Raw genomic sequence first — 9,380 nt, 5'->3', positions numbered from 1 at the left:
AGAAGGTCAGGGGATGGAGAGGAGGAGGGTTTGGGTGGTATGGAGTGCAGACCAAGCTGCTTACGAGCAGATCAGATTTCCCCACGGTAATTGTTTAGCTGCTGCCTGGGCTCTCTTGCCTTGATCAAATTCAAGCCCGCGTGCTATTGTGAGATCAAGTTCCTAATCAGTCCTGTGGCACAGAGCCTTGAATTCACTTAGTCTTTTGAAACATGACTTGTACGTGCTGTGGATGTGCTCAGCATACTAACTGTCCTTCAGGGAATGAAAGGAAGCTACAGTATTTCAATTAAAACCAACACGGTCTCCAGGAGTTGGTACAGTGTCTAAATAACTTTACTCACCAATATATACAGCACTTCATCTATCTTTATCGTCATCGTGCATATAGAAGAGGTACTACTTTTTTATTTATGTTTTTTTCCAGATATACAATGACAGTGGCTTTCATTTTCTATTCTTTTTTAGCAGAAAAGGTGGATTCCTGCATGCACAGGGAACACACATTGATATTATGAATATTAACATGTGGCCACGCTAACAGATAAATGGGCACTTGATCACTAACACTCAGTCAATAAATGATACGCAAAAAGCTTGACCGCATCATGGTCAGGCATTTTTATCAATTCACACCTAACAGGCTGGAGGCAGATACAGCTGTGAAATGTGCGCAAACTAGACTTTTCAAACACGCACGCACACACATACACATTCACACAAATATACCTACAAAAGCATTGACCTTACAACTGTTAGTGTCCATTAGTGTGACTGACAGTTGGCTCCTGAGGTTTTGTTAGTATTCAGTGGACTTCTGTGTCTGGCTGAACAATCTCTGACCCTACATTCATGCAGAACTTATAACCAATCGACTATCTTACAAATCATTTATGAAGCCATATGTCTGGGTTTTTACTCTCTGCATCTTTCTAGGCTCTCAGTCTCTACAAGCACAACATCCTAGAATCTGCCACAATAATTCTCTATTACTGTGATGTTTGCATTTGAACTGGGAGGGACGTGTTTATAGAGCCGGAAGCAACAGGGCTGTCTTGATTGCTGGGCCCATTGCAGCACTGTCATTACTATTATACACTTGTATTTCAAAATCCCCTCGCCCACTGTTAGAATGCAATTAACAAAATTGTTGTTCCTCTCAGGGACCAACAATTTACCTGCAATTTACCTGAATCTATTGGTCAATTACAAGTTTGTCTTCAAGCTGACCCCACTGGCTAATGGCTTTGGAGGAAGGCCAGAATCTGATTTCCTTTTAACGCTATCTAATGGGCTGTCAACCTATACATTATGAATGCAAACCAGCTGAACACAAACCATCCCACTGAGCTATTAGGGCCTGTTTTTTCTATTCATTGATTTCTCTCTTTACTCTTAGCTAATGATTTTCTCCTCTTTTTATGCATGCTGGTGAATCTGTTAAATACTTTCTATTGTAGACTCCACAAAAAGAGGATTTGGAATGCATTTGAAGTGCAGAGATTCTGTTTGACCGCCCTGTTATCAAGTCACAACGTGTAATGCATCCAAGATGAGCAATGTCTCTGTCACTATTTATATGTATGTATGAGTGTCTCTGTCTGTCCACCTGAGAGGAGATTTGGGAGGACTGGCTGTGTTTCATTTCACCCACGTTTTGAATACTAAATAAGTGGCCTAAGAAATGTCTGATTTTTCAAGCTATTTTACAATTTAAATGATTGTAACATTTTATTATAAAGCATTCTTATAAACTGCCAGTTTCTTATTCATTATTTTTCAGAGGTGTATATTTTGCCACTAGAAGGAAACCGTAAAGTAAATAATTTACTGAAGTGTGATAGCTACATAGCTTGTTTCTCCACATGAGTAAAAACTATCACAAGATATCTGGTCAAGACATTTGCTGCTGTGCACTGGAAATGCTGAGATCTGTGTGCTGCCACCTTGTCTGCCCTCCATTTCACTCTCTCTCCCTCTCTCGTATATCTTGCCGTCTGCATCTTTTGCCATTCCCTCGCCCTCCTTTTTTTCCCCCCACCATCTCTGACTGTCTTCTCCATCTCAAGCTCACATCTTTATATCACTCCAATTTTCGCACGGTGAGATGGAAATTGAGTGGGAGGACTGGGTTGCAGGATAAGATGGAGGCCTCAGAATGGACAAAAATAAAATCCAATTTTAACCAAAAAAAAAAAAATCATTGCCCTCCCCCACCCCCACCCCAAAAAACTGCAACCCTCCTAGCTCTCCCTGCCCATCTTCAGCCGGTCTCACCTGCACATCTCTAGAATCTCAAAAACTGAGATGCAGCAGGAGGGCAACGAGAGAGGGACCATGCACCAACCACCTCCATTCTCTTACAACTGAGACTGGATACACATACCATTGCCCTTGTTTTTACTTTCAACACCACTGTTTACTTACTTCATATTATTATAGATCGAAAGTGTACCAGGTGAAGTGGTGTTTCTACTTAAAGTTGCAAATCCAGACTTTTTAAAAAACCCAAACAATTTTAGGAGTGAAAAGCAGAAAGTAGCACTCCAAAGGGCTTCGTGCTGTTTTTTTTTTTGACTGAGCTTTGTAATGGCCAGAAGGTTTGATTTGGACAGATGAAGAGCAATAAGCTCTTTGTCAGTTGAGATCACTTTCTATGCAGTAAACATTGTGTGTCTGTGGTGCTAATGATGAAAGCTCCCCACAGCAGTAATAGGCGTCCATCAGCCATGGGAGGGCTCATTCTGTTTTCTCTTTAGGGGAAAAATACTGTACACCTCACATGGCCACATCTAACTAAGCTGTCAGCTCAGTGGGACTGTTAAGAGCAAAAAGAGAACCAACTGTTGAAAAAATACAATATGAACATAGCTGCAAAACAAATAAGAGAGTTTGAATAGCGTGTGCGTTTGATTATCTTCTGCTTTTTAGATCAGACAATCTTTGCATCTACAGGGTTACAAAGTGTGCGAGGATTCACTGATAGCAGTTTTGTTGAATCAGATTCAGATTTAGCCTTTCTATTCTGTCTCTCATGTTGAGGTTTTTTTTGTACCACAGCCTCCCAAAATGGGGGAAAAAACAGACACCCTCAGATATATCTGGCCGGCGAAGTTAGCAGCCATCTACTTATTTTTGGAGGGTGAGCAACAAGGATCATCTGGAGCTGTAATCTAGTTGACTGACAGCAGCGCACAATGCCTTTTCTCCACACCTAACCAGGAGACATTCAGTAAAAGCCATGCAATTCCTGAGAAGAGAACACAGACAGGGAGTGAGGTGAGAGAAATGCACTCAGCCACAAAGAGATAAGAAAGAGGGAAGAAGATGAAAGACAGAAAAGGTGGGAGGAAAAAAAAATCCCTCACAAGATCTTAAATTTTGTTCTTCCTACTTACACATTTTTGAGGTAGATCCTCAGTCATTTGGGGCCTCGCACTGACTTTCTATTACTGTTACCATGGTGTGTGCTCACATTCTGCTAGTTTAAAATGTACACATCTTCCAAGACAAGTCCCCTGAGATGAGGTATTTAAAGATATGGAGTTGTAGATTTTTGCAAGTCCACACTGTACAGGAAAATGACTCAACCCAGTGTCAACAAAATAAGACAAATACAGTAGAAGATACATTCAAAACAGACTCTTCTATGCAGCTTTTCTTTTATTGCAGTTAAGTACCTAATATTCATTGATCTTAATGCAATATTTGTGAGCAATATTTTGATTCACATCAGTGCTCCTTCTGATATTAAATTAAGACTTCCCAATTTCAATCCACCGCTCTCTAGATATTTCAAGCGAATAAGCAGAAAAATATACATTACACAGTGAAACCACAATCACAGACAAGCTCTCAATCAAGGTGAATGAAGAATATACAAATTGTTTTGGACTCAAAGGATTTACTGCAGACATGATAAATATAAACTTTTAGGAGGATAAGGTCAGTTCAAGGAGTAAACTAGGCCATGCGGCATATCTACTGAGTTTGAGAGGGATCTGAATTTGAGTTGGACTGAATGCACCGCAGAGTCCAGGGGGACTGGGAAGAGGAGAAACAGGAGCAGTGATGAGTACAGTTGGGGACACAGTGCATCATACTCTGTGTTGTTAGAGTCTCCTCATAAGACCTCATTCTAAGCTTCTTTTGATGCTGGGACATGGCTGGCTCAATCATTACAATTTCCATAAACTAGCAGTTTCATGGAGGATAATAAAAAGGTCTAATTCAGTGGAAGCAAATAGCACCTCACCTGTCCTCAGGTGCCCTTATCTCATAAAGAGATATCAGATTGTACACTGTGTGCAACCGAATGATATTTTTGTTTGCCTCAAAGTGCAAAACAATCTCACAGACATCTAACAAGTAGCCTCAAGTGCTGCTTGTTTGCCAGGATGAGGCCATTTCTACACTTCAGTTTAATCTTCCAGATGTGACAAAGGCAACACTTTGGCTGGGTTGATGTTAGGGAATCCCATTTGTCTCTTTATGTGTCCTGTACTGGAAATAATATGGAGAGAAAAAAAGTAGTTTTTTTGTAATCCAAACATCCAGATACACAAGAAATCCATCCGCAAGAAATGAGGTGCACCGTGGGGCTGGTGGGGCTTTTTACAGGTTCTGCCATCACATGGGTGTGACCCAGGAGAAGCCGGTTTGTTCAGAGAGCTTTTTGTTCAGCCACGATAGCAGCGATAAGCCTAAGCTTATTGTGAGGGCCATTGTTCTGAAAAATAAAAAAATACAAATACCACTTGAAATACCTCTAGCAGTCCATCACCATATGAAGTTTTTAAATTATTCATATTCTATCATACAATATAAAATGGAAACAATATGTGATTATACTTTGTCCTAAAATGTAAAAGATTTCATAAACTTTGATCTCACAAATCCATGTGTGTGCCCTCTGCTGTGCTGCAGAGAGCCCTTTGTTACACCCGTTTTCAAATTCTCTGTGCTTTTCATCTCCATCCTCGTCACATGGCAGCCCACAGCTTGGCTCTACAGTCGCTATGGAACAAGCAGTCTAATACGTACTTGTCAATCAATCTGATGTAAAGGAGAGATATCAGGATTTCACTGACCATGTTTTCATGCGCAGGTTATGTTGTGGGTCAAACTAACTCTCTCTGGGATTTCATGCTGCCAGTTCCTTATTGTTTGTGAAGGGAAATGTACTATACTTAAGGTGCAGGAGCGGATACCTTCTGTATGACTGAGCGGCCTTACCTGGCACATAAAGTGTTAAATAAATGTCTTAATAAGATTTATGGCCCCAGTGTATAGGATGCGTTACAGTTGTAAGGTGGACCAGTACAGTCTGATGCAATCCAAATACTACAGTCCTATAATAACTCTTATCTTTGTGAACAACTTTCATGTATCACTCTTCAAGTGGGTGTTGCTGTTGTATTATATTGCTGTAGATTCAACAGGAGTTATTATTTTAAAAAAAAAGCAAGTCAGTGAAACAAAGGCTATGTTCCAGCTGCATTATGACCCCAAACATCTAGGGTGCGCAATAATTTTTTCAGTCAAAATATACAGGTGTCATTTGACCAAATTTGGCTAAAAATATATCATCTATCAAAAACTGAGCATGCACCACCACATTATATATAATCATAGTTTTATCAAATTAAAAAGGTATCAAATAAATATAAATAGGAAATATTTTAAATGATATGTTTTACATTAAATTTATACTTTTTTTTTCTTTTTTTTTTTTTACCTGTCATATGGGACACTGGAGCTTGACTCCTGTCCATTGCATCACCATTTTTGACCTACATCATATAAACCTTTACCCCCTGACTACCCTGCATCTCTCCTCCTGTTAAATCACCCTGTGGCTCCAATCTATCTATTCCAACTATCATTTCAAACCATGCTCATCATTGTTCACTGACCTGTCAATGTTCAACCAAATCTTTGTTTGACTCTTGTTTTTACAACTGTAATTGCATGCGTTTCCCACTGTAGTCTTATTTCATTGTTACAAAAATTCAGTTAATGTGTGTTTTACACACTCTGTGTGATTTACTTGATTATATTGCAAAATATATTGTCTGTATGACATATATTTAGGTGTTTGTATCCCATTTCAATCACTGTAAATAATTCAGTCATCTTTATCTTTTTATATTTCATATTGAGAATGATAGCTATCAGCGTCTATTGTCAGTATTATAAACAAATATTTTAATACTTGTTGGCTTCAGCATTCATGCAGACTTTCTGGCTTTTGAGTTTCAGACTTATTTACTTAGCATAAGTCTACTTTCCTCACACACAATAGTGGGTCACACCCTGGATCTGTCAGCTCCACGGCTCACCATCCACTCAGTCCTACTGCCCTCACCGTCTCTCTCTTTCTCCCCTCTCTCTCTCTCTCTCTCAGACCACAGCACCATTCCTTTTCCTTCAGAAAATTGCTCTCAATTAACACAAACACTGCCCAGACCATCACTTTCAGAAAACTGACAGATGTCCATTTTGCCTCTCTACCATCTCTGGTCAAGGCTTCTACCACCTCTGAGCTCAAGTTCTCCATCTCCACAGTGGCAGCTCAATTATATGATTGTCGCATCTCTTTCCTAAATGTTCTTACTGCACTCAGAATATGGGCAGTTTTCATCTCTCACAAAGCTTCATGTACATATTTCTTTCTCCCTCTTTACACTCGGTAATTCAAACCTGTTCATACTAACCCACCTGCTGCTCAAGCCTACAGTTGAGCATTCACTTGTGTCTCTTATCCTGGTACCATCTCTCAGATAATCAAACTTAGAGTTGACTGGCCTTCTCTCTCTCTCTCTTTCTCTGCCCTATCCTATATTATAAAGCACATATCTCTGAGAGTGTTTATAGCCCATAACAAATATGCTACATCACAGGTTCAAGGTCTTAAATATTAAGTCTCACAGAACATATACAAGGAACTTACAGCAAACAGAACATTGTTTTCCTTCTTTTTTTCTGAATGTATGAGATTCCTCTTCTCTTAACTGCAATGGAGGTTTCTCCAGTTTTTTTCATCCAGAAAAAAGGCCCTACAGTGCTGTTCTTTTGTTACCAGATCAGCCTGTACCAATTGAGCAAGCACTACACTGATCATCCAATACAAAACAAGATGTGCATTCTTCTTCTTCTTTTTTTTTCTGTAGAGCAAATGAAAAAAAAAACAAAACAAAACACAGCAATTGGTACACCATCAGACCAAAACTTTACCTTTACCACTGACAGGTCAGTTTAAGATCATTTAAGACAACTAAACATACACAGGCCTAGTTTTGACCCTTGCAAGTTAGAGGGTGATTATTGTTTCCAGTAAAAGGCATTATGAGACTTCTGTTATTGTCAGCATGTCTCGGGATCAGAGAGCTCTTTACCAGTGAAATGCACTTATGCTATCACTGAAATGCACTTGGACGTGAACAATACAAATGGCTGGATCTGTTCCACAGTACGCTTGGCAGGAATTTTGGAGGTCAATGTGGATTAAATAGCTCAAATGAAAAATCTTCTCATTTAGTTACAGTGCAGCTGAAATTGGCAGTAATCTCGTCTTTGATTAAACACAGGGCCCAGCTGCATTAAAATCCCACAATATATGTCAAGACTCTGGAGTAAACAAAACAAATGCTGCGCAGCTAAATTTAATTTACCTGGTGGTAGGTATAAGTCCTCAAATTAATGAATCTTTTGGGTTTGGTCACATTTTCACTAGAGACGGTGTTCTGGATCCATCATAGCTCCTAAAACACATTCAGAAAATAACAATGGCTTGAGTGAATGCATAGGTCAGCTGTAAATGGTTGCATTTTGAATAACAGACTTACTTTGTGCCTCTGATGTTTCAGTTTGTTGAGTGGTAAAAAGTGAGACACAGTTCTGTGCCAGTCCGAGGCAGAGAGTACAGAAGGTGTAGCTGCAGTCTCCTGAACACAAGCCAGAGCACACGTCCACACACATCTGGCAGCAGATGTCACAGCAGTGGTCAGAGCAATATCTCCAGTCATCGCACACACACGAGCAGCCACCAGCCGGTCTGGCTTCCTCCTTACTTTGTAGGCAGGAGTTGCAAGGCTTGCAAGACTGTAACCCCATGGGCCTGCCTGTTAAAAACACACACTGACACCGGGAGATGAGATGTTGGAAGAAATCACTGTCTGGAAAAATGGTCCTCCTTTTCAAGTCCAGAATTGGAATTGAGGATGTATATACAAAAGGAATTCTGAGGAGAAAAAGATGCTTATAATTGGTTGTCAGTCTGTCCTGAACACTGTACAAGTCTACTGCTATCTCGAGTTAAGTCCAAAGTTCTTGCCGCATGCTCTGCCAACAGTTTGACCAACTTTTGAGATATGCTTGATGTCATACTTTGCCCCCTGAGGTTTTACTCCAGTCTGCTCCATTGTCTCCCGCGTTCATGAGACAAGGAAGGAAATCAGCCTGAGCAGCAATTCAGTGAAGAAATCTGCCCTCTCCAAGGAGCATGACAAGCTCAAACGTCACTATCAACAGAGTTTTTCTCTGTTAACGCAAAACCAAAATGCTCACAACACTAGGGAAGTGTTTTACTGTTCTGAGTATGAAATTAAACAGAGAGGCTCTTTCTCAGACCCTCTTGTCATGGGGCTTTCAAGATAGAAATGGTGGTATGCAAGGATAATGAGCAATGCAGCATGAGTGAGGGAACACTGATTTAATTACAGCACTACACAGCACAACAGCACTAACAGTTTAAGTTTCTGAAAAATAAAGTTTCTGGTAGTATACCAGCTGTTTTTCCTTGTTTTAAGGAGAAAACACTATGTAGATTTATTGTAGGAACAACTAAAATGATTTTTATTTTACACATGGGAAAAAAAAGCCTATAAACTTGGAGGGTAAGTCATACCTCAAATAAACCAAATTAGGAGAATACAAACTCTGCACGCTGAAGGTTTGTGACAAATAAGAGCTTCGCCTGTGAATGCAAAAACAGACACTTTGGATGTCACACCTGATTGTCATTACAACAATCAATCTGTAACCAATCGCGTTAATGTCAGAACATGCAGCTAACCATATCATTTGTGCCAACAGTCATGTGATGTATACAGCCCAGCGTGCTCACACAAATACCTTGAAATAACAATTACAAATGCTTAAGTGCAGTCATCAGGGAAAACAAGTGGTTTGCCCAGTACATTTCAGTAATTTAGACTATTGGAGTACGAATATCCAGGGTAATTGTGTTCAGTAATTACACTTAGTTTAATACAGCAGCCCTGGAAGAAGGTTGTGAATCAACTTTATGGTCATTTTGGAGTCTTTAGTGTTCGTTGCACTGTTGAATTGTACTGCATTATACAAACAGGTGTTTCCAT

The 9,380-nt window shown here is 39.8% G+C and overlaps 1 long non-coding RNA gene across 2 annotated transcripts; it reads right to left on the bottom strand.

The window, feature by feature from the left end:
• Positions 1 to 3,645: 3,645 nt before the first annotated feature.
• LOC108902738 (uncharacterized) lies at positions 3,646 to 7,757 on the bottom strand. 2 transcript variants are annotated; one of them, XR_001964132.2, is made up of 2 exons: positions 7,674 to 7,757; positions 3,646 to 4,729 (listed from the first exon to the last, which is right to left on the bottom strand). It is a non-coding gene; the product is annotated as an uncharacterized LOC108902738 (long non-coding RNA). The 2 variants fall into 2 exon arrangements; XR_007814157.1 differs by lacking the exon at positions 7,674 to 7,757 and adding an exon at positions 6,953 to 6,976.
• Between the last annotated feature and the right edge of the window lie 1,623 nt (positions 7,758 to 9,380).

Source organism: Lates calcarifer, linkage group LG11 (genome assembly GCF_001640805.2).
Source record: "Lates calcarifer isolate ASB-BC8 linkage group LG11, TLL_Latcal_v3, whole genome shotgun sequence".
Taxonomy (NCBI): Eukaryota; Metazoa; Chordata; class Actinopteri; family Centropomidae; genus Lates; species Lates calcarifer.
Note: the sequence above shows the minus strand (reverse complement) of the source record. Positions and strands in the feature narration are given on the sequence as shown.